The sequence below is a fragment of the Marmota flaviventris genome, chromosome 8, assembly GCF_047511675.1.
Source record: "Marmota flaviventris isolate mMarFla1 chromosome 8, mMarFla1.hap1, whole genome shotgun sequence".
In the NCBI taxonomy this organism is placed as follows: domain Eukaryota; kingdom Metazoa; phylum Chordata; class Mammalia; order Rodentia; family Sciuridae; genus Marmota; species Marmota flaviventris.
Genome location: NC_092505.1, coordinates 63,832,993 through 63,859,047, shown reverse-complemented (window position 1 = coordinate 63,859,047; position 26,055 = coordinate 63,832,993). Strand labels below are relative to the sequence as shown.

Here is a 26,055-nt window from a genome sequence, read left to right as displayed (position 1 = left end):
GCCTACCCAGGTGTCAGTCAACCTGCTGACAGTGGACATCATGAAGATAGACTCAGCCCCCTGAAACCTGACCCCTTGCCTCATTTGAATAGCTTCTCCTCAATAAAAGGGGTCAGCGCGTGCGCTCTCTCTCTCTCTCTCTCTCTCTCTCTCTCTCTCTCTCTCTCTCTTTCTGCGGACCCTTAAGGTCAGAGGAGCTGTCACAGCAACCCCAAAGAAAAAGGTATTTGTGTCTCTTGTGTGGTTATTTCGTGCAGCCCAGTTAGCCCAGTTTAACTAGAGTGACCCCTGAGCCTTTTAGTCGTGAGAACAGAAACCCGGCATCCCTGACTTTCATAATTTCAGTAGAAAGTAGTATAATTCATCACAATCTCTGATTTTTTTAGGCTCTACAGGGAAGATGCTACATTAGTGGTGGAGAATAAGTCCTCTTATATATCTAAGATCCCCACTCCAGCTGAGATTGTCATGACTCATCTATTGAAATTAATGATGTCATGTGATTTAGACAAGAATTTCACCAGCTCCTAATCACATCAACATTGGTTCTTCATTCTCAAAAGTACACTCTAGAGTTGCCTACAGGCTGATACTGAGTGTGGCTAATATGAAAGAGGTACCCTGAGCACATGCGAGATGGCTATAAAAGTTTGACAAAAGCTGTCATTTGATTTTGACTAGAACCAACATGTTCATTAATGGTCAATTTGGTTCTCCCTATGATCCAGAGGTCATTTCAGTATATGTGGAACTATGATATTTTCTTACATATCCTTTAAGGTTTTCTGATAAATGTTTAGAATTCTGTGACTCTAGTCATCAAAGAAACACTCCTTTCCTAGCATTTCCTCTCCTGCTCCCTCTTTATTGTTCTCTATTGCACCTATCAACTTCTGGAATGCTTTTGGTTTCATGTGTGCATTTGTTTATTTTCTGCCCCTCCTCTCCAAATGGTAGCTCTTTTAAAACAAGGAAGATTTGTATGGGTTTATTTTGTACACTTTTTATCCCTAGTCCTAAGACAGATACTTGTTGAAAGACTGATTTTGAAAATGAAGGCAAAATATAGAGAAGGGGAGTTTGGGGGGAAAAGCTTTCTACATAAAACTCTCTCCAAAAGTTCATTATATAATTTGAAAATATCACTAATTACTTCATGAACTAATTTTCTATAGACTTCAAAGCACTTTTAAAAATGTATCTATTTTTTTCTTACCATTACTGAAATAGCAATCCTATTCTTTCCGTATTCTATAGATAGGAATAATGGCAGAGGTGTGTTTTGGAGCTCAGCAGATGAGTCCAGGTCCCCTGATAACAAGGGCATCTTGTAGGCACTATTTCATATCAGTTTGTTTCTCACAATCAGTGAGCTTTTAGTGCTGAATTGTGTAGGGTACTACAATTTGAACAAATAAATAATGTCATTAACTTAATGCCCTTCCTGCTAGCATATGACCTTCTCACAGAAACAAATAAATAGGCAAATAATTAAGCAAACAAAACAAGAAATATAGAAACAGAAAGAAGAACAACATAGAAGAAAGGCGAATATCTCAAAGGGCTGAACATGTTTGTTCTTAATTTTATTTTTTAAACCCAGATTATTCTTTTTCCTTGTTATTATGTTGCATCTTACTTGCAGAAAGGAATGAGATTTAGTGCACTGTCAAAATGATAAGTCAGCCACAGCTCATCGAACTTGGGAACATTATGGCTTCTGTCTCTTCAGATCCTCTTTTAACCTGAAAATATCGTTTGGATTAAAAATTGAAACTATGAAAATACTAAAAGAAAACATTGGTGAATTATAAACTTGGCATCAGAAAGGACTTCTTCTGACAGAATATATATGTAGAAGTCATATAGAAAAGACAGGTAAATCTAATTATATAAAAAAAAACTTCTATATGGCAAAAAAATTACAGGCAAAGTAATAAAAGAAGACAAAATAGGAAACATTTTTTGCAGCTGATGTAGATAAAGTAACTGTTGCTTTAATATATAAATAGCAGAAATCAATAACAAAAGACCCACAATCCCATAAAGAAAATGCAGAAGAGATGAATAGATATCTTACAGAAAACTAAAACACTAATACCTATCAAAAGATACTTAGCATCACTTATAATAAGAAAAATTCAACTTAAAACTGTACTGAGACACTATCTTTTACTGATAGAATTGACAAAAATCCAAAAGTCTAACAAAAATACTATTTCACTTAGACTGAGAGTAAAATGGTACTTGCATATGTTACTAATGAGAATGTTAAATGATACAACCCTTGTTGAAATCCATTTCTCAAAATTTAAGAAACATGTATCCCTTTAATCAATAGTTTTGCTTCTGTAAATTTATCCTGAAGATGAACCTGCAAATCTATGAATTGATTTATGGACAAAGTTCTTCACTAGAATATTGTATAAAGTGACAAGAAGTTCTTTATTCATAGGGAGTAGTAGAACAAACTATGATATATTTACATAATGGGATAATGTACAATGGAAAAAAAAGATGAATGCACTAATATGGAAAGATTCCCAAGATATACAGGAGAATGCAAGACTGAGATACACTGAAAAGGTATTGAACAATGAAAGATTGAGAACAGTGTATAAAGTGGATAAACTTTCATGTGGGAAGGTGAGGGGAAAATATAATATTTGTTTTTCCACATAAAAAGACCACAGATATTTTCCTAAAACAATTAATTAACACAAGTGCATACCAATGGGGAGAGAGAAGTGAATGGGGAGAAAGAGAGAAAACTGTTTTATGTAGATTTGATTTTTTTTTTTTTGAATCCTGGAAATCTATTGCCTATGTAACTAAACAAATATATTTGAAAACTAATTCAGGAACAATCTCATATAAAAATGAAATGAAAAACAAAGCAATGATGAGATGGTTCCTGAACCCCATAAGCTTCCTTCAACTTTTAGCTACAGGTATAGTCACCCCTTTTGGACAAATGTGGTAAAACAGCTTGGCATCTTTAGAGCACAAAATGCTTCAGCGTTCTTCCATCTCTAGCTTTGTAGCTGTCTTATGATGTTATTAGTGGATCTACCAGTAAAATGCATTAAAATGTTGCAGCCGTGAACTAATTGGGATGAATCCTCTTGAAAAGCGAAGGGTGATTCCCTTATGTTTCCTTTCATTGTTGCATGGAGAGGACCTAGTTGTCCATTCATTGCTAAGAAGAAAATGCATTTGAGGAGTTTAAATGTATGCAGTTATTAAAAATAATAATCATAATATCTTCCTTCATTAAAAGATATTTATCAAGATCCTAAATGCTCAGGTGATAGATTCCATATGCGTAAGATTATTAACATGAAGCAAAATAGGGAATTAGGCCGATGATGTATATTGAGTATTTAGGAGCTTCTAAAGGAGAAATCTATATAAATAGCACATCATAATAATATTCTACCGGCATCCAAAGTTTTATAAAATAAGCCACACAAATTCATTCACTGGTCAGAAACTGTAGTGCAATAAATCCAATTGGACTATTGGTCCAATAAGTTGTTTCTGCAAAGGTTTATGTATGTTATAGTCAGAATGCTATCAGGAATGACCTAGAAGTCACACAAAAGAGCAGAAGCGAAAGCTCCTAAATCTCATTTCCCATTTCTTTTGTCTCACTGCTTTTTTTTTTTTTTTACTAAACAGTGAACCAGTGAGTTAAAAACTCTGTGCAAGAATTTCTTCTTCTGGATTCATTATTTACTTTAGGCAATGGTTTTAAAACAAGAAAGTAAGTAGGTTGAGAGTGTTCATCCATCCATCCATCCATCCATCCATTCATTCATTCATTTATATTAGCTAAATACTCAATATATTTTGCCACAATTAGAGATACAGAGATAAAAGACACAATCTCTATCCTCAAATATTTCTATTTCAGTCTAGTGGGGAGAAAGGGAAGTAAGTATTCAACTAATTATAACACAGGGTGATAAGCTGCTGTAATTGAGTTAAGCACAAATAGCTGTGGGAGAACAGAAGCATGGGACCCTGACTTTTAATAAGGAGACTCCATCACAAGTTTAAAGGAGATGATGTCATACCTAAAAGTTGAAAAATCAAGAAGTAAATCAAACAAAGATTATAGAGGATGGAAAGGGATATCAGGTAGAGGTAATAGCAAAAACAAAACAAAAAACAAACAAACAAACAAAAACCCAGTGATATTACAGAGGTCTATTTCAGGAAATGGCAGGTAGTTCCAGATGGAGCTCAGGGTACTATTTGAGAATGACAGTAGATGATTTTTTTTGGCCCATCCAGGTTGGTATGGAGGTGCCCCACCCCACTCTAGATAAGGTCATTAAGAAAGTCTAAGAGAAATAGTAGCCAGGCAGAGCTCAGGGACAAGAATATTCCCAGCAGAAAACTGCATTTCTTGTACATATATGCCTATTTCAAGGAATGGTTAAGAAGCTGGGGGGCACTGATTCCTGGTTGTCAGAGAAGAGCAGAACTATTCCAAATACTATTCCCCTGACTATTATCTAATCTCTTTTGTTGTCTCTGGAACCATGGCTCTTTCCCATCAATGAATTCATTCAGTCCCTGTAATCAACACTGATTAGTGTTGTTTAACATCAATCTTTTCTACTTTTTTTCAAAGAAAGATACCAATCAGCTGCTGCACACCCCTGCTTGTTAAAAGCAGCACCTCTCCTGCTGACTTACTGTTCTCTTAATCAAAAGGGCAGGAGGAAGCAGTTGGGATTCACTTTTCTTTTTTTTTTCTTTCAAAGTACATAAATGTCAACTTCCTCAAGGATGTTTGGCATAGCTGAGTTCAGTCATGGAACGTACAAAGTCAGCTTGATCAAAAGGTTGCAGGCTGCCCACTGCTAAAATGGAGGGAGAAAAGGAAACCACAGGCTTCCCTGAAGTGTGAATGAGTGTATAGGCCACTGCCACATGTGTATTTACACTGAAGACATGCTGAGCTGACAAGGGAGTTTAGGAAACGTGAACTCCCCCCACTGTACTTCTCTATCTTCACTTTTGAGCTCCAGGAGCAGGGATTTCTTGTATTTTTTCTACTGTACCCAGCCAACTGGTTACCACATAGATTGAGAGCAACCCTGAGTCATGGCCGTTTTTGTGTATTTAAAAAAATATTTCACTACCAGTCTCCCACTATTTAGCTGAAGAATACATTAATCCTTTTCCCCATATACTTGAAAGTATTAGTACCCAGAACAGGTACAGAAACATACATTCATTCATTTTCTTACTGTTTTAAGATACCAGTATCCACTATGTGGCTGTCAATATGAGAAACTTTTGTTAATAATCCCCTGAAAGACACTTCTAATAGTCTGATGCATAAAATAAAATTTCATAAAAGTTATTTTAAATTGTGAGTCACGTTGATTTTAGAAATAGGAAACAATCTGTAAATAATACTTATGGACTCAGTCTGAATATATAGTCCATCATGCACAAATGTCATCATATATGGTGATCTACAAACAAAATTATGAAGATATTTGGTATTTGTAGCAGTGTATAGCTGGCATGGTTAAAAATAATATTTTGTACAACTTTGTATTGTACAAATGAAAACTGAAGTGATGAGAGGTAAATATTAGTATAAGGTCACAGTGAGTTCTGGCTAGACCCAGGACTCAAGAATACAGAGTCTAAAGGCCACTACTATGGATAGACAAGGAGAGGGATGAGATACTTTAACAAGGACAGGGATACACATCTAGAAATGTTTCTTGTTTCACTTGAAATGCCTCTGAATTCCTGGAAAGAGAATAGGCAGAAATGCATCCATAGGAAGACTTGTATATGGAATAAAGTAATACATAGTATCTCTTCCTTATATAGTCTAAAAAATTTTATCTGAGCAGTATTTCTCAAGCTTCCTAATCATAATGACAAACTTCCTTAATCATAATGAGATTTCTTGTTTCAGATCCAAATGCCAAGGCCCTTCCATGGAAATCTCTGATATTTTCTAGGTCTGGGTAGACTCAGGAATGTGCATATTTCACAGGTGACCCTGACAATTCTTAGGATCAAGGATGTTCAGTAAACACTGTCCTAGAGAAACTTGGCCACATTGGTTTAAATAGTCTTCATTCCTAAGGAATCCTCCAGTTTCAATGTTTCTATTGTTCCTTTTAAGCAGGTGCAGACTCTCACAGGAAACCATGAACTCATATATTCCTTTAAAACATCTATAGGCAAATTTACTAAATTTTAAGGAACTTAGCATTAGTAAAAAGTCAGAAGGAACATTAAGTAGCTCATTCCCACAGAAACATTAACCTGTAACTTCCAAGTATCCATTTCTATTTTTTAAAATATATGCTCAGTTGACATTCTTTAATTGCATGGAAAGTTTTATTTTTAATTTTATTTCATTGTCTTTCAGTCTGGTTAATCAGATTACTAATTTCTGCCCTGTTGAAGGTAATCTTCAAAAAAATAATTTGCTTTTCTAAATCCCAAGAATATTAATATTAATAATAATAATGATAAGACAAACCAAACAAAAGTAATCAAGAAAAGATACCTCCACATTTGAGCTAGCCCTTCTCTTTCTTACTGAAACATCTTGTACCCTTTTAAAAGGTAGAAATAAGTCTGTTCATATTATCAAATCTTTATGATGTTAGTCGCTTTTCTTACAAATTCAGTCTGAGGCAAAACTCTTCTGCTCTTCCATTTTCGTCTATTGAAAGACACTATAATGAACTCACTTCTGGGTGTCCTTCAATTAGACTTCTTTTAAATGAATACCAAACAATCTAACCAAGAAACAAAAAATATTCTTGTTACTTCTTTTACAATAATTCCATAATCTGGAAGAAAACTGAATTTTGTGGGAAAGAACTGCCCATGCCCTCATATAAGCATAAGAGAAGGGACAATAACTACAAAGAATATCTGTCATTTGTGGTTGTACTGTAGTTATAGTAAGAATTGCACAATTAATTTCCACTATCAAATTAAACTGGTAAATGGGCCTAGATTAAATACACAAGTCTGCTCTGCTTGCTTTGTTCTGTTATACACAAAGTAATCTTAAATTCAGTTTATTATCACCAGCATGTTTTCATTTTGGGGCAAAAATAATCTTTTTCTTCATAAGGAATATTGTACAGTGAGACAATGAAAGTCAATGATGTATATAGTTATAGGAGAATGACTGCTGCTAAAATAAGCACCTAGTTTAGTAGACTATTTTTCTTAGAAGCTTGAAGCACAATAATTTTTCCCACTGGGAGAGAACGTGTCTCTTGAGTGGGGTAGAGTCTAAGTGACAGTGAATGGTGTAACCTGCAGCAGGAAATATACTCTGCAGGGCAGCATCCATGAGAGTTGGAAAGCATCAGCACAGTATAACAGACATTTGGAAAGAGGAAAGATATGTACCCTTTGAGACACAATTGAAAGATTACAGATTATGGTTAAGTGAGCATACTTTTGAGAGTCCATCTCTGTTGGCCACAAGAACATGGTACTCAACACTTGGTAGGTCTCTTTAATTATATCAGAGACCAGGGCTATTTTCCCAGGTTAGATGGGAGCAACAACTAACAAGCTGTCCCCAGCTTCCAACAGGACCCAGATGGCAAAGTCCCAGCAACCACAGCAGCAGAAGCAGCAGTAAGAGTATGGTTTTATCCTGTAGTTCCTGCCCATGGAAGAGCTGTGCCCTGTCTGCTCCCATTGACAAGCAGATAAATACAGAGGTCTGTCAACAAGTACATATTTATGTATATCTACAGCTCCCTCATGCAGACCTTCACAGAATGCAGAACAGCTTCCATTTTTATAACACATGAACCCGCTAATGGGGTGAGACCCATTTCTCACAAGGGGGTGAAAAGAAGCATCAATATGCAGTCTTAACCCCCATTTGTGGGCAGGAACCTATCATTCCATTGTAGGCCTATAGGTCTCTTACTCACAAAGTCCTTCATATATTTTCCAAATATTCTTCCCATAAATGGTGCTACTCTGCACTGTGCAAGCAGTTTTGATAGACAAAACTGTCAATTTCTCACTCACTATCTCATGGGCAAAATTAAGTCTAGTATATACCTGGAGTTGAGTGACTGGGGAGACAGGATATTTTCTTATTTAGGAGGCATTTTCCATGTTAGAGACTCATAACTTAGAATGAAAAAAAATCATAGAAGTTTGTCCATGTTAAAAATCCTTGAAATCAGGGGAGTTCACAACTGTGTACTATAGTCTACTGTGGACAAACATTTTGCAGAGCTCAGAAAATAAAGAGAAGAATAAGGCATGATCCTATCTAACAGGAGCTTTGAGTAGGCACAGAGTAAAAAGCACTCACTCAAATAACCATATAATAAAATGGGTTACTTGCCTTAAGAGGAACAAAGCAAAGTATATATGCAATTCATGGTCAACAGGAGGTTGAATATAGAGGTGGTATATTGGCCAAGTTGTTTTCCTTTAAAAAATATCAGAACTGTCCAAAGAAGGGTCAACTGAATGCATGTAGATAATGATGATTGAACTAAGCATAAAACAAAAGCAAGTCAATATAAGCACTATTTCTTATAATCAAGGTCCAGAATACCCTTGGGATGTCTGTCTGTAACTATTTCACAGGGATAAACAGAGCTTGGAATGGTCTTGAAATCTCAGCTGAAATATAGCCTTTCCTGAGTTTTCTTTTTGTTGCTGATCTGGTTGAATTAAAGAAAGATGGAAGAAAATGTAGGGGAAGATTCTATAGTTTTTTAAGATACTGTCAGTAGCATTAAGAACCTTGAATGAATGCCCCTCCAGAATCCCTCTGTGCAGATCAGTACTCTGATATGTGAGTTCTCCCATAGATTCTTACATAATATGAGCTCATGGGTGTCCCTTGTGTTTGTGCTTTAAGATGTCAAACATCGAGAGTTGTTTGGGAACATGTAATAAAGCCCTCACTGAGTGGAGGCTTGAGTAAGCCTGAAAGCCTTCTCCCAACCTCACCCTGCCCTATAGGAGTAATGGACTTCATTATAATCACATCAAAAAGCAAATGGGATCAGGAATGTAGGAGATATTTTCCAGTTAAAGTTACAGTTAGGTAGGATTAGGGTTGGGAGGGAAAAGATATGGAAAGTGCTATTAATATTCATTGAAATATCTCCTTTTATCTCCTCAGTCATGACTGAATTTGAGTTTTTCTCACTTTACATCTGAAGTATTGCAAGTGCTTCTCAGTCAGCATCTCTGACTCATCTCAACCCTCTCAATCTGCCCTGCAAACTGCAGTCAGGTTAACTCCTAAAACACCCCTTTCATCATTTTTCCTTAGCTCTAATATTTCAATTATTCAGTGAACCCTTGTTGCATTCTAACTGTATGAAAGCCATTGTTCTCATCACCCAAAAAGAATAAATTCTGAACTCCACCTGACTTTCCAAGTTCATATCCTAATATTCTACAAAGAGGATCTCATTTCTAATTTTACTACTTTGTCTACATACCAACTTAATTTCCACTGATTGAATTTTCTCCATCTTACCTACTTTTTTTCCCAAATCTCTCCACTGGATGCCATCTTTGCTTTTCTCCAAAGAATTTTTTTTCTTTCATCCTTTAATACTCCAGCTTTTAGATCTATAGCTAAAGTTCTCTTTCTATTATCAAGCCTTCAATGTACCATTGCAGGCCACCATGACATGGATTCTTGGAGTGCCATTTTTTTATTATTCCTCTGTACAGAATAATAGACTAATAATTTCCATCTAATTAGTTTTAGGATGTAGTTATTCATCTCAGTACTAAGACTGTAAAAACTGTATGATCCTTGTAAGCAAGTATTGTGTCTATGATAATCAGTAACATTGTTAACTATCATGACAATTACAAAGTTTAGTGCCATACTTTTTTCCTAAATAAATTTAAGTTGTATTTCTTTTTAAAATCTTGTCTCACTTTTTCCATGAGTCCACAAAACAAGGCCCCCCCAAAAAAAGGGAAAAAAAGAAGAGTGACAATAAAGGGAACACAATACATATCAACATGTAATTGTCAATGGTCTTTTACTGACTACAACAATGGTGCATTTTGCTGTTAGCTCCTCTTTTACATGTGATATTTGCCATTACACACTACCACCCTGATGTCAACTTTGTCCAGTTAACTGATATTAATTTAGCTTTAGATGCTTTTAGCACCAGCCTGTCATTCAAACAAATATAAGGCATCGGAGATCAAGTTTAGGAGACAAGATCTCTGATATTCATCAAGGAGCTAATATAAGACCATTATGGGAGGCAAAACAAATGGTACAACAGATAGTCTGCCACAGTAGCTCAATGCTAATGCTTACAGCTAGGACTTGATTATCAGATTTTACTCACTCATTAGTAATATATTTTCTGAAAATATAATAAATAAAGAAAGAGGTTTCGAGTAACATGGTATGAAGATCTGAATCAAGGTTAAGCATTTTATTAGAAATGCAAATGGATAATGAACCACTTGTAAGACTAAAATGGGAAGAAAATGGGTTCTAGAGTGGGGTTCATGGTTTCCTGAAGGAATAGATGAAGAAGAGGGTAGGCATACTATATTGATTGGGTATTGGTATTTAGGGTTCATATCAGGCAAGAAGGCAAAAATAATGAAAAGAGTTTGGACTGGAAGACTGAGAGTGATAATTAAGAATAGTGAATGGAGTGGTCTAGATGGACAATGAGGTCAGCATTTAGCACACCACCCAGCTAGGACTAGGACTAAGACTTAAGTTGAGAGTCTAGAAATGAAGAACATTCATTCAGTCCCTCATTCACTGTACATTTATCTATTGAGCTGGAAACAGAATGGTGAACTTATCAATGAACCTAAACTGGACCACGATTTAACAGAATTTTCAGCTTAGAAGTAAAATAGGCATGAAGGACTTAAGCATTTGGATGAAAGCAGACAAAGTGAGTAGCTAATAGGAATGAGGCCCAGCAATGCAATAATCTTGTAAGAAACACTTGAAACCTGTGCTGAGACGGAACTCAACATGAAGCCCACCTCATCAAAAGCATGGATGTCTTATATTGAGAATAACATATACCTAAAGCTCAAGATCTCAAATGGGCCAGGCAAGCATACCTAGGTGAACAGGGTATGTGCCTGCGTGTTTGTTTGTGCTGGTGGGATTTTTTTTCTAACAGGTACAAACCATGATTCTCTAGCATAGGAATAGTGATGATGAGGAGGAGGAGGAAGAGGAGGAGGATAATGGTGATTGGTAAAGGCAGCTGATGTTGATGGAGTGCTTACTATATGCCAGGTATTGGTTTAAATTATTTACATTTACTAGATCATTCACTCTTCACAGTAACTTTACAATGAAAATAAATTTCTGATTAGCATCCTGATCCTTCTCCTGTTCTTCCTTTACAGACAAAGAAACAGAGACATTGAGAATTAATTTTCCCAAAGTTAAACAGCTTGTAAGTTTTAGAACCCAGGCAGTCTGCAGGTCTAAAAAAATTGCTGTGTTAAACTCTGGAGAGCAACAGCAGAGTTGTACTCCCTCATCTCAGAAGTATCTATATCCGAATACTATATATGGTTTATATTCCCATGGGTAGAAATGATATTCTTACCAGAGAAGTATCCCTTCTCAGAAACATGAAAATAGCATATTATGTTATTTTGTTTTAGGGTATCAGATGAGATATTTGGCTTTTATAAATTTTAATTTTTAATTGTACTAATTAAACAATAAAAAGTATCATGATGAAGCACTAGAACAATAGACAGGCTAATATGGAAATTAAAACTCTAGCCTCAGTTTACTAAGTGTGACTCTGTCTTCACTTGTCTACAGGATAGTGTAAGGATTAATAAAATGACTATAAAATAGTTACCTTATGAAGAATCATATATTTCATTATTATTGTGATTTTCTGAACCATGATAATTCTGCTGGGACTTCTTATTAAAACAGTACATAAACGTGAATCCAAAACCCAGGAAAAAGAATCACCAAGTTAAAACATCAGAGGTGGGGCTGGGGCTATGGCTCAGCGGTAAAGCACTTGCCTGGCATGTGTGAGGCACTGGGTTCGATTCTCTGCACTGCATATAAATAAATAAAAATAAAGATCTATCAACAACTAAAAATAAAAAAAAATATTTTAAAAAAATCAGAGGTATAATGCCTGAAGAAGGTTGAACTGAAGTATCCAATTTTGTAGTACCCACTTGAGACAAAGTTGATTGTTCACATGGAGGGATGAACATGAGATTTTCATTTAAATCCAAGGAGAAACATGTTTAACTTTGACTCTTTCCATATTGGTCTCCTGGAGTCATGTCCAAAGCAGCATCTAGTAAACACTATTTGACAATATGAAATTCTATATAAATGTATTTTCCTAAGAGTATAAACATTCAACTTGGGTTCCTGTTTTCAGTTTGAGTGTATCTCAAGATAAAATGCCCCTGTTAGATATCTAGGAAATCACTTTAATGGGGTGCTGCATTATCTGTATTTTACTGAACACCAAGACTATAGTTTCTGTTATTTTCACAAGTAAGCATGTATCAAGACAAAGAGGGGAAGGAATGGGGCAAGTACTTACAAGCTGTAACCCTGCTGTACAGGTAAATATAAAAGGTACTTCTTTTTCTAGCTTCAGAATGCTGGAAGATCCTGACCTGAAATTATTTTAAATCAGAAAAACAGGAACACCTGTACAATGAATTTGGTTGGGGAGAGGGAGGATTTTTGGCTCCTTTTATCATTTGACCTTCAATGAATAATATAACTGCTTTTAGCCCTTACGCCTGTAAAAGGTGACAGATACCTGTCATATTTTAGGACAGCTTATCACTTCAGCCCCTGGAGTGATAGAGTATTTATAGACACAAAGATAGAAACATAAAGCATATATGTATAGGCAGGAGTCCCCTGGAGGTGGCGATTAGGACCAGGCAGTAATTTTAGCTTGAAGTTCCTATGACTTAAATAGCCACTTGAGCTCTGCTCTTGCAGTTTACGATGTCAATAGAGCCCCTAAATGAAATTACAGCCTTCTGATACGCAGCAGGATATCCTTTCTTTGCCATGCAATGTACACGGCCAGGAGAAATTGCTCTGTATATGGGGTTTCACTAAAGCAGAATTTATCATAAGGCTGCTCTGCTAAAATATCATTATGCTGTTATTCACTGGATAACACATCTAATGACTCGGGGTGCACTTGATAGCCATGTTTCAGTGAACACAGACGCACGCCCTGATGTGAACTGGGCACTCCAGTGCTTCAAAGTGCTATCGATTTCAATTCTACCATAATTTACACCTGGCTTGTTTTGCCAATAGCTTGAACCCATGCTAACACTGGAACATACACATACAAGCATTAGAGAAATCAGAAATGAACTGTATAGCAAAAAATTCATGCAGCAAAACTTTCCAAGATTCTGCCTTTGTAATAATCTCCCTTGATGCTAATTAAATATTCTGCACTACTTTCTCTGTTACACTTGGGCATTTCCTCTGTTAGCATCGCCCTATGGTCAGTGGTGATAGTAATAAAAGCCTCTTATATTTGTACAAACTCATCTGGGGCCAGTCATTTTGGCTACCCCCACCACCCACCACAGTGACTGGCACATAATAAATAGTTGTGCATAATGATCTTCTCTGAAGTCCCTTCTTTCTCTCTGTTCCATAAATGTGGTGTACTCTAAGGATCTGCTCCCTTTTACCTTCTTTCAATATATTTTCCTTGAGAAATGTTTACTCCCTAATTCTAACTACTACCATGCTTCAGAAGCCAAACTTATATATCTCTTTACTGTCATATCTTTAGTATACCTGACTAAATCTAACTACTATCAGTCATCAGTTGGATACTCCCTTAGGTAATTAGATTTAGTCAGGAACACCAAAATTAAACACATTAAAAAGCAAATTTATTGTGTTCTTCCAACCTGCAAGACCTAGTTCTCTCACAGCTTTTCTAGCTTACGTGTATCAAAGCAGAAGTCTGTGAGCAGTTCAAAATTCCTTCTTCTCTTGATGCCCAGTCCAAAGGTTATTCAATTGAGTCCATTCTGCCTCTTATCTCTTGAAGATGTCTCCTCCTCTCTTTCTATTCCCATAGTTATTGTCCTAGTTCAGGGCTTCATTGTTTCCTGTCTGCACAATTTAAGTAGCCTCCTAACTCATTTTCCTGCTTCTATTCTCCCATTCTTATAATCTATCCTCCACTCTGCTGCCAGGGTGATCTTCTGTAAAACAGTGTGATCATTAACCTTCTCTACTTAAAACCTTTCAATGGCTCCCCAAATGCTACAAGATGAAGTTAAAACATCTTTGCATGGCAATCAAGGCCCAACATGATTGTTCCCTGCCTACATATACAGCCTCATTTCTTCCCACTCTCCTACTAAATATCACAGATACTGTTCCTTAACTCTGCCATGCTATTTCCTATTTAAGTGTCTTTGCCCCTGCTGGCCCTGTTACTGAATTCTCTTCCTCCCTCTGACCATTGGGAAAAATCCTTCAAGGCCCAGCATGGATTTATTGTCTCTTCTGTAAAGTTTCCCCTGACTCTTCATTCCAAGGTACCATCATCTGAATGCTCACTCTTGTGTGCCTCTAAGGCTCCTTGAACAACCTTCAGTTATGTTATTTAGCCTATGGCATTCTCCCAACCAGTTTGTCTATCTGTCCTTGCTGTAGTGAGGAACTTAAGACCCTGTCTTATTTAATCTTTGTGTTGTCAGGACAAAACCAGCTTCTTCACTATAGTACATAAGGGTCCATGTGATCAGGCCACACTGCCTCCATTACCTCATCTCCTACCGTTCGTTCTCCTGTTTGCCTATTCTGATCCTGCTACACAGACTTGCCAGATGCATTGTTTTTTTGTGTGTTGTATACCATTTATTTTTATTTTTATTTATGTAAGGTGTAAAATTTATTTTAAAATTTAAATTAAATTTAACAAATACACTAAAAGATAAAAAGTGTACATATTAATGGGGTACCATGTGATGTTTTGATAAATGTATAAAGTGTATTATGTTTCAATCAGATTAAACATATCTATCTCCTCAAACATTTATCATTTCCTTATGAGGAAAAGCGTCAAAAATCCCTTCTTCTAACTTTTTAAAACACATAGTACATTATCATCATTTATAATCACATTCTGTACAGTAGCATATCAGACCAATCTTTCCCTATCCTTCCTGCCCCTCTACTCTTTCTGGTCTCTGGTAATCATCATTCTATACTCAACCAATGAGATCAGACACAATCTTGTCCAAGGCCTTTTCTCTGCATAGGTCTACAGACAAAATGTTTTTGCCTCGATATCCACAAAACTTGCTTCTTAAATCTCATTAAAGAAGCCTTTTCTCAAAAGTTCTTTCAATAACTGATGTGATTCTGCAATCTGTATATGGGGTAAAAATGGGAGCTCATAACCCACTTGAATCAAATTGTGAAATATGATATATCAAGAACTATGTAATGTTTTGAACAGCCAACAATAAAAAAAAAAAAAAAAAAAAAGTTCTTTCAATGAAGCTCTCTCTTTCCACATATTTAAATTTGCAAACTTATGTCTCTTGCTCTGGCTCTCATTCTCTCTTTCCTCCTTTAATTTTTTTCCCGAGTACTCATCACTATCTAACATGCCTGGTCTCTCCTAGAAAAAGTACTATAAGAACAGAGATTTTTCACTTGTTGTTTACTATAGAATCCCCAGCCCAGGGAACAGTACCTGGTACATAATTTGAATTTATCAATAAATATTTGTTACTAAGTAAATCAATGATTAGCTTCTAAGATAATAACTGACACAGAGTAAGGGTTCAAAAATGTTTCATAAATGAATGAGTAACTGAATGTTAAATCCATGTTTAAAGAATGTAATGAAGAAACAGTCTTTGTACTCTGATCCTAATAACAAACTGGAAAGTCAGTCAATTGGTACTATTATCCTTCTTAGACAAATGAAGTATGCTCCTTAATTTAGGAGTCTAAATAATAATGTCTACATGGAAAGTTTAAAGTTTGCACTTCCCCATCCCCAACTCACTATTGAAAGATACAGGCAATTCTTTGCATTCTGATCATGATGTAGCTCTAAATTTTATTATATTATATTGGTTCCTCTTGACTGGGAAGGCAATTAGCAGAAGGTGCAAGGTGCTAATACTTTTTATTACAATTTATGTCTTTCCATATTTGGTACTTTTCATAAGAGACCCTTTTCTTTCATTTTCAAAAGTGGATTAGGCACTCATACAATTTTGCCCCTCAGAGTGATTTGTACATGACTACCCAAGAGGACATCATACTACAAATCCTGCCAGGATGAACTGGAAGGTGAGTGTGGCTTTTATAGCTTGAGGATGAACAGGTTGTTTGGTGCCAAGTTTGTGCTAATGAAAATGTCCTTTATATGTTAACACCCAGAGGAGAACAAATTCAACAACAAACATTCCACTTTTTGGCATGTCTCAGAGAGTTAACTTTCCATTGTTGAAGGGTTAATTATCCATTATGTGAACCACGTCTTTGACCCTGTGGCTGCTTACATCTAGGAATTCAGTTTACTAGAGAGTGAGTAGGAAAAATAAAAAGAGACAAAAACAAAAACTTCATTTATACATATATGTATTAGAAGCTCCAGAAAAGAGACAGAATCAGAAGTAGTTTGGAAATCGGCAAGTTGATTGACCACTGATACAGATGAGATTAACGCCCAGTTTACACAATATTTTGGTTTCTTTTCATTATTGTTTATTAGGTCAGTTTTGTAGTCTATGAAGTTATTTTCTGGATGTGATTTCTATCCACAGGGTATCATTTAGAGTGCTGGAATGGGGAGACTTAGCAAATGGAACTTTAGGGGCTGGCTCAACTTAATGTCCCTCTCCTCTGAAGATGTATTAGTTTGCTGCAGCTTAATGATTGAAGCAACACCAAGCGATTCCACCAGTTTCTCTACTCATTGATCAGAAACAACTGAACTTGGCTATTTTCAGCTATTATTTACCTCAACCAGGGCATTTAATTAGTGCTCGTTAAGACAGAGCAAATGATTTGGCTGCCTGTCTTCTTGCCCCTGTTCTTTGTTGAGCTGTCTGTCTGCCCCTTCCCTGCCCTGTCTACTTCATGGGACATTCACAACCAGTCTTCATGCATTTCTGCATTTGACATCAGCCCAAGCTCCTCAAATGTTGAGTTTGAGAAAAGGGAAGAACCACTAACTGACTGTAAGCAAACAGTTGAGCTGGAGAGGCCTCCATTGATATGATACATTTAGGTCAGAATGGCATTTTCAGACTGCACGAACTAACCACAGTAGGTGTTGGGTCACCTTCATAAGTCTTGGAAAATGAATGAAATTACAGCAAATTTGACATTCTAGTGTCCCATCAGAAATTACCCATTCTTTGTGATGATTAGAGAAAGCACCTCAGCAAAAGGCTGGAGATGATGTTCAGTAGCTGGAAGATCTAACATAGGAAGTTAAAGGCTTAGATACAAAAAAATTTATTCATTTACTTTATGAACATGTTTCTTCCATTATGATAAGCAAGATATGTTAATTGTTAATGCACTGACATGTAGATATTCATTCCTTCATTCCTCATCTATTCATTGATCCTCCACTAAGATTGAGGCAATTTGTTGGAAGAGAAAGAAATAAACAAACATAAAATATAATACCTGCCTTCTAATCACTTTTAGTTTCATATATACAAAAAATTTCAATTCAAGGCAGTGTATGATAAGAAACATACACTGATTTTAAAAATGCTGTCAAGGTCAAATCACTCTTAGTTTGGATAATCATTGAAAGCTTCAGAGAAAAAAGTGTGACTTCATAGAATATGATTTGACTAGATATTTTGAAAAGGTATCTGATGCTCATATGTAAATGCAGTATCAAAGTATTTAATACACAACTAAGTAGCTAAGTTAAGAAATATGAGAATAAACTGTAAAAAGTAAATTCATTAAATATATTCTCAATTTTAAGATAATTATTAGAAATTTGATTGCCTTCTATTTAAAATTAAACTACTTTATACAAATAGCAATTCCTATTTTGAAGTTGTGCATAATAGAATTTAGTTTTATAAACTGACATGTATATTTAATGAAGGACAATAACCAAAGTTATCAGTTAACAAAATCTTTCCTTTTGAAGATACTGTTCATAAATGTTTGTACAAACTTTCTGTGTTCTCATTGGATAAAATATCCACTTTGCTTATATCCAGTTAATAAAACATTTTAGTGAATGAAAAGGCACGTAATTCCAGCTAGTATGTGGTCATATTTTTAATATTTGAATATAGTCACATGACTTGCAAATATATACATCTATTATGCATATTTGAACAAAAATACATACCAAACAAGGAGTCAACTCCTTTTAAAGTTTTTAAAATATGCCTTCCTTGGGAATCACAAAAATACCAAAATACATCTCTGTATAAATGATAAAAACCAATTTCTTAATGAGATAATCTCAATTCTGTTATTTAGTAATTTCATTTGTGTATAATTGTGACTGCCTAATTAAATGCATATAACATATAGGAAGTGTTTACATCTAAAATTTGTGTGCAAAACATATGTATTTTAAATTATGCATATTCATTAATTTAATAAAGATAGAATTTCCACATGAGTACTGGAAAACTGAATTTTTAAAAAGATACTATGAAGGCTTGTAACACAGGTATTGAAAAAAAATCAGGTAATACTAATACTAATACAGTCAATTAAGTTAAAAAAATACACTGTTTTGTCCTTCTATCAAATTCCAACTTCTCATATTTCTTAACTTAGCCACAGAGTTTTCTGGCCATGAGAAAGTCCAGATCTTAGCAACTATAAGAAAAATCTCTGGCAGATTAGATTTTTTAAATGTCATCTCTTGGGACATAATCTTAGATATTTGTATTTGTCTAGAGTCAATTATAAAATTTTATGTACAATTGTAGTTTCAGAATAAAGTGTTTTCAAAATGTTAAGAGATCCAGATTCCCTTCCACATAGTCCAAATCGACTGTGAGTTCTTACCTGACCATAGAAGACATTTCTCCTGGGAGTTTGTGTAGTCTGTTAACCAACAGAGGCACAGCCTCCTATGTAGCTCTTGGTGGTAATGGTGTAAGAGCTAGGTACATTTTTTATACCATGTTTTAATTTTTTTTTAACCATTTACCCCTTCAAATTCTTCCTTAAAGAAAACTGATGGACAGGCCTGTAAGCCCAGTAACTCAGAAGACTGTGGCAGGAGGATCTCAAGTTTGAGGCCTCCCTCAGCAAGTTAGTGAGTCCCTAAGGAACTTATAGAGACCCTGTCTCAAAATAAAAAATAAAAAGGGCTGAGGATATGGCTTAGTGGGTAAGCATCCATGGGTTCAATGTCTGGTACCAAAAAGAGAGAGAGAGAGAGAGAGAGAGAGAGAGAGAGAGAGAGAGAGAGAGAGAGAGAGAGATATGAACTCATGGGAAATACCCAAGAAACATTATTATATATATGAACAGTATAGTAATAACTAACATAGGCTAATTGAAATGGGCAAACTTCATTATTATATAAAGTTAATATGCTTTAAGCATGTTGGCCCTAATAAAATTCTGAGATTGCTTCCTATCATAATGATGGATGAGGAATTTGATAAGTCTCAGAAACTATAGGAATTGTGATAGGAAGGTTTATCTTTTTCCTAGGGATCCCTGACAAATCTTGATGCGGCTGTAGCAGTGGTTAGTCTCTGTAGGGAACTTTAGATATGTAAGTATGCATGAAGTATATGCTTAAGAATCTGAACTGTCTAGAGTAGCAAACAAGATTCCAAAGCTAAGTATCAATGTTATATGTTGGATCACTGTGCCAGCTTGGACAAGAGTACACACAACAGGACCATTCAATACACATCTGGTTAGATGTAAAATCAACTATTGCTAAAGCATTTTTAACTCTAGGAGGAATCTACTGGCAACGTGTTAATAGCAAAGACAACTAAAACAATAAAATAACATCTCTTTCCAAATATTTAAGAACATCGAGTAACTGCCCCTTAGGCTGGGTTGTGGTTCTGGGAAGTTTTAGCCTATGAGAACCATATTGGGGACATCAAAGACTCCTTCTCTATCCAAAGAGCAATTCACTTCAGATGCTGCCACACAGTCAAATGCTTTTATGGCTACCATGTTTTTTTGGTTTTCGTTTTTTTTTTTTTCCCCACTCAGTATTTCAGAACATGCCAGATTCTTAAAATTAGAAAGAAGATGAGAAAGTATAGTGAGATCAAATACCTGTAGAAGAGCAACTAAGTAGGGATCAGACAGCAAAGGATGAAAATATATTCCACCTGAAATTTCACTTCCAAGAAGAGTATGAGTTAATATGAAGGACACGAAAGGCTCTCATTGGCTCTGAAAGCTGGGCTGGTGGCTGATATGATAGTCTCACTATCAGACAGGATGCAACCTCCCCACCCCCACACCATTCCTTCGACAACTTCTCAGAGTCTACTCAATCAGAGTCTTTTATATTGAGGGCAATCCTATATTTGGGTTTAATACCAGGAGGACAGTCATCTAGTTTTCCTATGTCAGGATGATGAATTTCCCTGGAACCAAATAAGGATTGTCATTGCATTCTTCTGCTCCATACCATGAATACAGAAGAATAAAGAAAGGGGTATGACAAATAAAAGTGGGGAGAGGTTTCCTAACATTTAAAAGCAGCAGTTCTTAGCAAAGTGATCTTTAGAAGAACAGTATTAGCAATATTCTTCTGCTAAACATCCACTGTAGAATTTCTTTCCTGCTTATCTGGGTATGTAAGTACTGTGAGTACAACATAAATGCTCAGAACAAAGTTGCATGAAAAGTTGGTAGAGCGAAACTTCAAATGAACAATTAATTCCACTTTCATTTCTCCCACCTACCGCCCTAGATACTACTTTCCTGCCCCCACTCAATCACCTATCTTCCTCCTCCATAAGCATGTTTGCTAGGTATGTCAAGGCCAAAAGCCATCTGTGGAGGCACAAAACTTATGCCTACAGGCTCTTCCTGAGCACAGACTCAAGGCTCTACCATTGTCCATCGAGTGCTCTCAGCTGTGCACACTGAAAATCTTCATCACTCTGTTTGGTAGCTTTTTTAAAAAATGTATTTTTTGTTGTTGTTTTTTAAAACACCCTTTATTCCCTGCCTGCCTCAGAGACACCAAGAATAGAATCCTTGACACATCAAATTCTGGAACCTCACCACTCACCAGGACTGTGGTTCCTGATCCAAGGAGTGACGATTGAGAATCAGCACAGTCTCTTGAGAGCGTCCAGGCCTGGCTGTTAGCTCCCTGCTCTGATTAGTGTGTCGAGTTCACAGTGTTCCAGAGTGCTGAAGCACAGAAATTAGGGAGGGGAGGTGGAAGGAAAATCACTGGAGCCTCTTACGATCTAACTTCCACTAACTGAGAGGAAATGTCTTATAAATAAACAACAGCAAGAGAAACAAAAAAAACCCACCCCGTCCTGCCAGAGGAATGTACATTATTGTCTCCTGACGGAAAACTTTACACCACACCAGAATGCGGCCATGTCTCCTGAAACTACCTCCCTTAAAACAGAAAGAAAAAAGAGGATCAAGAAATAAAGGAGAAGAAAGAAAAAGGAGGGAAAAAAAGCTTTTCTCATCCTCTTATCCTCTTGAATTCTGTTGGGAAGTTTATGTGAGTTCCCAGTAGACAAACTAAGCAGTTTCAGCAGTGTTACTGTTCCAGGGTTTCTGGCGGAGGCTGCTTATTAGCAAAATTTCATTTCTGCCCAGATCATTGCTGTACCATCCGGACATTTTCAGAAGGGAAGTTCAGGGAAGGGGGGAAGGGTGCAATTGTGAAGGAGAGGAAGAAGAGAGGACAAAGGAAAACTCCTGATGAACCGGAATGCCCTAGCCACGGCCATGATAAAGCAAGCCCCCGCCCGCCACCCGTCCACTGCGTGTTGAGGACTTGGTGATGAGGTGTGTTTAATCTACTTACTCTTTCTGCTCGGGAGGCTGAGGTTCCTACATTTCCAGCTCATGCTGGACTGTACCGTAAGCAACAAGTGAAATGAGTTCAGTGATCTCATTCTAGTCCTTCGACTCCTGTCCACATCACTAAGCGACTGCACAGCTTGGCACAGGCCAGGATGAGTCAGCAGTCTCTGGTCATGAGAGGCCAGGCCTGGAATAGCAGGGGGGTTTAGGTCAGGAGCAAAATGAAGCAGAAAGGCAGTCTGGATGGCAGGGCTCAACTCTGCAGTCCATAGGGATCCTGCAGGTCAAAATGTAAGTGCTTCATCAGCTCTAGGGGGAAGATTGTAGAACTAGAAAAAGGGGTAGCAAGGAGAAAACATGCTTGCAAAACAGAGTACCACAGTCAGAAGAAGAGGATACTGCTGGAGCCTTGGAGGAGAAAAGATGCTCCTTAGATTTCTGGACTAGCTTTTCTCCCATGTGCTCTCAAACTTGAAGTAAGAAATGGTGGTGATCAATATACTCTTCTGGCATCTTGGTATTGCTTTCTCAATTTGTCAAGTAGCAAAGCAAATAAAAAGCAAAGCACTGCAGTTAGATAGCAAGAGAAGTTGCATTCTTCATAAATAATATTAGTAAGAGCCTAATATCTCAAAGTGGTGGATCAGTAGCATCTTTGAATAATCTGCATAAAATGGTTAAAAAGGAGCACTCTCTAAGTAAAACTTGGGAGAAATCTGAATGATGAAACACAAAGGAACTTAGAACTTGTGTTCACATTTTACTTAGTGAAGTCAGTACAGGCTTCCATTAAGAAAGTGATGTTTCCCACCAATAGGATTTTTAAAACTCTCTCCTTGTAATGTGTACTGCAATATAGCTAGAAGAGAGTGGAAATGAAACTCCGAGGGAAATAACCAGGCTCAACATACAAAAAAAAAAAAAAAAAAAAATTAGTGCCACACTTTTTGTTTTAGAGGAGGCAATTGCCCTGTAAGTCAAGTTACAAAAACTCTTGGTATTTAAGTCATAATTAAAGGTACCATATCTAGCTAAGGATGCTAGGGGTGGAGACTGAGAATTATTGCAAATAATGGTGGTGACACTGAAACAGGGAAGAAAGCAATACCCAATCAAATGGTATGGAGAAGAGGGGCTTGGAAAACAGAATAGGATCAACAGATCTGGAAAGATGAGTACAAGAACTCTTCAATGTTCTTTGAAGAGAGATAATGAAAATTTATGATATATTTCTAATTGTTATCTTTGGGATGCATAAATATATATGTTTAAGAAAATCATTTGTTTTTCATCCCATAGTACTGAATCATCTCAACATATCTTTTTTAAGTATTTAATGAACTTTCCAGCCTCAGTTGCCTTCTCTTTGAAATGTAAGTAATGTTCTCACCATCACTGAAGTATTATAAAGACTGACTCATGTTTATCCATCTCTGTCATAGCAGTATCAGTCTCATGGTGAATACGTCATGAGTTGCTATTATTGTTATTGTTTGATTATTATATCATCTTTATAAGTTCCCAGTAAAAGAATCCCTTTCATTGTTCCATTGGATTGAGTGGAACCAGTTCAAAGACCAGTAACATCAGTCAAATAACACTGCTTACAACACTGCTTTAAAAAGCCTATTTTTGTGTGGTATGTTAATCATCATAATTGAACACACAGGATGGTGATAATCTACTATGTGGAAACCCTGATTTGGGGTCTCTATGTTGTCAAAGTAAGTTGGAGCCTAACAATGTCCAGTAACTAGAGGCCTGAAAGAGGAATTTTTAGAAGCTTCTCCAAAAGCAACAGGATAAAAGTACTATTGGCCTTGACCGCATGATGAGGGTTTTTAACCAAAGGGGAAAACTTAGTTCAGTTGATCATCCCAGCCTAATTGATTAATTGTGGGTCTGACCATCTGGCTGATGAATGCTGACACCCAGCAGTGATTACTGTGTAACACGAGTCCGGATGTGTTCTCCCTGATGCCTCCCGCAATAATGGCAACTCTGAACTTAAGGTTAGTTTATTCAGGCCTCTTGGCTCAATCTCTTCATGGAACAGTGGTTGTGGCAGAGAATATTTTACTAGACCTGGTCAAGCATTATCTTCTCTTGTTTCAGTTACCCTTCCTTTCCCACTCCATCCCTACCCACTCCTGAGCCCTCTCTTGTATATAATCACTTTTCATGCAAAGTGTTCCATCTGTAGTTTTCATCATATTCTCTGATTCTCTCATTTCTGGTTGCCCTATTCTGAAAAATATTTGACTGGTTTGAAAGACCTGTACTGCTATTTTACAAGGAATTCTATTGAGGCATTTTTATTGTAACTTCTGTGGCACTGGTACTTCAAACTACTCTGTGCTTCCAAAATAAAGAAAAATTATTTCACCAAACTCATGAGCCTGAGAAAAAGTCCCCAAAATGTTCCAAGTTATTCAGGAGGCTAGCAGAATACAAGGGTTAAGAGAGGATAATTCTTACATCTTAAAGCAACTCTGATTCACAAGAGTGTCTCATGGAAAGAACAGCTCCACCCCCAACACACACACACACACACACACACACACACACACACACACCACTATGACTCTGAAGCAATTTCACAGCTAGAGAAAGAAAGTCTCAAGTAAATAACAGGGATCAATAGCAATGCCACCCACAAGCTAGTCTATACCTGGAGGTAACTTGTATGCAGAAGAATTCTCCAAACAAATCAAACCTGAACACATACTTATAAACCTTAGGGGATTATAACCAAATTCTTTTCTTTCATGTTAAGGGAGGGCCTGGAAAGGAAACTGACAAAATGGCTTGCATAAGTTTGGCCAACTAGTCACAACTGATTTCCACTTTTAAATGCATTTCTTTTTCTTGCTCCCCACAGATGCTGGATTCTTCTATGTTCCAGGCTGGGTTAGTGTTAATTTACAGTACAGGATGGTAGTAGCAGGCTGAACATCAGAGTTCCAGATTGGGAGTTGGGAAATGTTTTTGGCATGACTGTCAATAAACAACTATGTGTCTTGGGCAAGTCAAGTCCCTTAACTCCCCATGTCTCAGTCTCTTCATTGAAAAATGATAGAGTAGGACTGCATGAACTCCATGGTCTCTGCCAACACTAAGATCTGATGGTTCTATAGCTCATTTCCTCCCCCCTCCTCTGGCATCAAATGCTCAACAACTCAGCTTATAGCAATTTTTCTGCTCTTAGCTACTGATGGAAAAATATCTCCTTCATTTACTGCTTGGTATTTTGTATTCGTATCCTCTCTCTCTCTCTTTTGATGCTAGTATTTTGAATCATAAACACTAACATATCCAGATAGTGCTTTAAATTTGAAGGCATTTAAGGAGAATAGCTTTCCCACATAGAACATTCAGTGTAGCTCTGCATGGAGGAAGTCAGCCATCCAAAAGTGGAGCAAAGGGGCCAATTCACAAATGAGAGGAAGCCTTTCATAATAAGAGTCTCCAGACTCTTCAATTTAGATAAAGCTCAAAAGCTATCAACTTCTAACTACTTTTCCAATCAATCCCAGACACCATCACAGACACTTAGGACTACAAATTTGAGGACCAGCACTGGCAGTGATGCAGTTCTTATTTCACCTCCACCATCCATTGCCAAGTAGGATTTAGGATGGCATAGTAATAAGAGCCAAGAGGACAATCTGTCATTTATTTTCCTCCAAACTTTTTGAAATTTCCCATTTGGGCTCTGTTTCCCAGTTTTAATTTGGTAACTGCCATTTTTCAGCATTTCTTTTAACAGGTTACTAATAATTTCTGATACAGGATCTCATATTTCATTTTGTGCTGCTAGAACTGCTGTTAATATTTCATCTGCCTTCAATTCTGCTCTGAATAAAGGCTGCTGCATTTCTGATACACTGTTAACACTTTGATTCTGGGGATTTGATAGCCAGTGTTCACTCAGTTTGTCCATATCTGGTTAAGTAAAAGTAATAGGCTAGCTAAATCAGAAATAT

General features: G+C 36.7%; 1 protein-coding gene and 1 long non-coding RNA gene across 18 annotated transcripts in view; one reads left to right on the top strand and one right to left on the bottom strand.

The window, feature by feature from the left end:
- The window catches only part of Zbtb20 (zinc finger and BTB domain containing 20), an 806,989-nt gene that overhangs the window by 269,216 nt on the left and 511,718 nt on the right, over window positions 1-26,055 (bottom strand). Inside the window, exon 1 of one of the 17 annotated variants that reach the window (XM_071615316.1) lies at window positions 22,071-22,196. The exons of 15 other annotated variants lie outside the window; for them this stretch is intronic. The gene's annotated coding sequence lies outside the window, so the exon portion shown is untranslated. Of the gene's footprint in view, window positions 1-21,305; window positions 21,431-22,070; window positions 22,197-26,055 lie in introns of those variants that run through there. One more of the 17 variants, XM_071615318.1, reaches the window with a different exon arrangement.
- LOC139706718 (uncharacterized) lies at window positions 21,710-25,056 on the top strand. The gene is made up of 3 exons (XR_011708348.1): window positions 21,710-22,051; window positions 23,369-23,442; window positions 24,951-25,056. It is a non-coding gene; the product is annotated as an uncharacterized lncRNA (long non-coding RNA).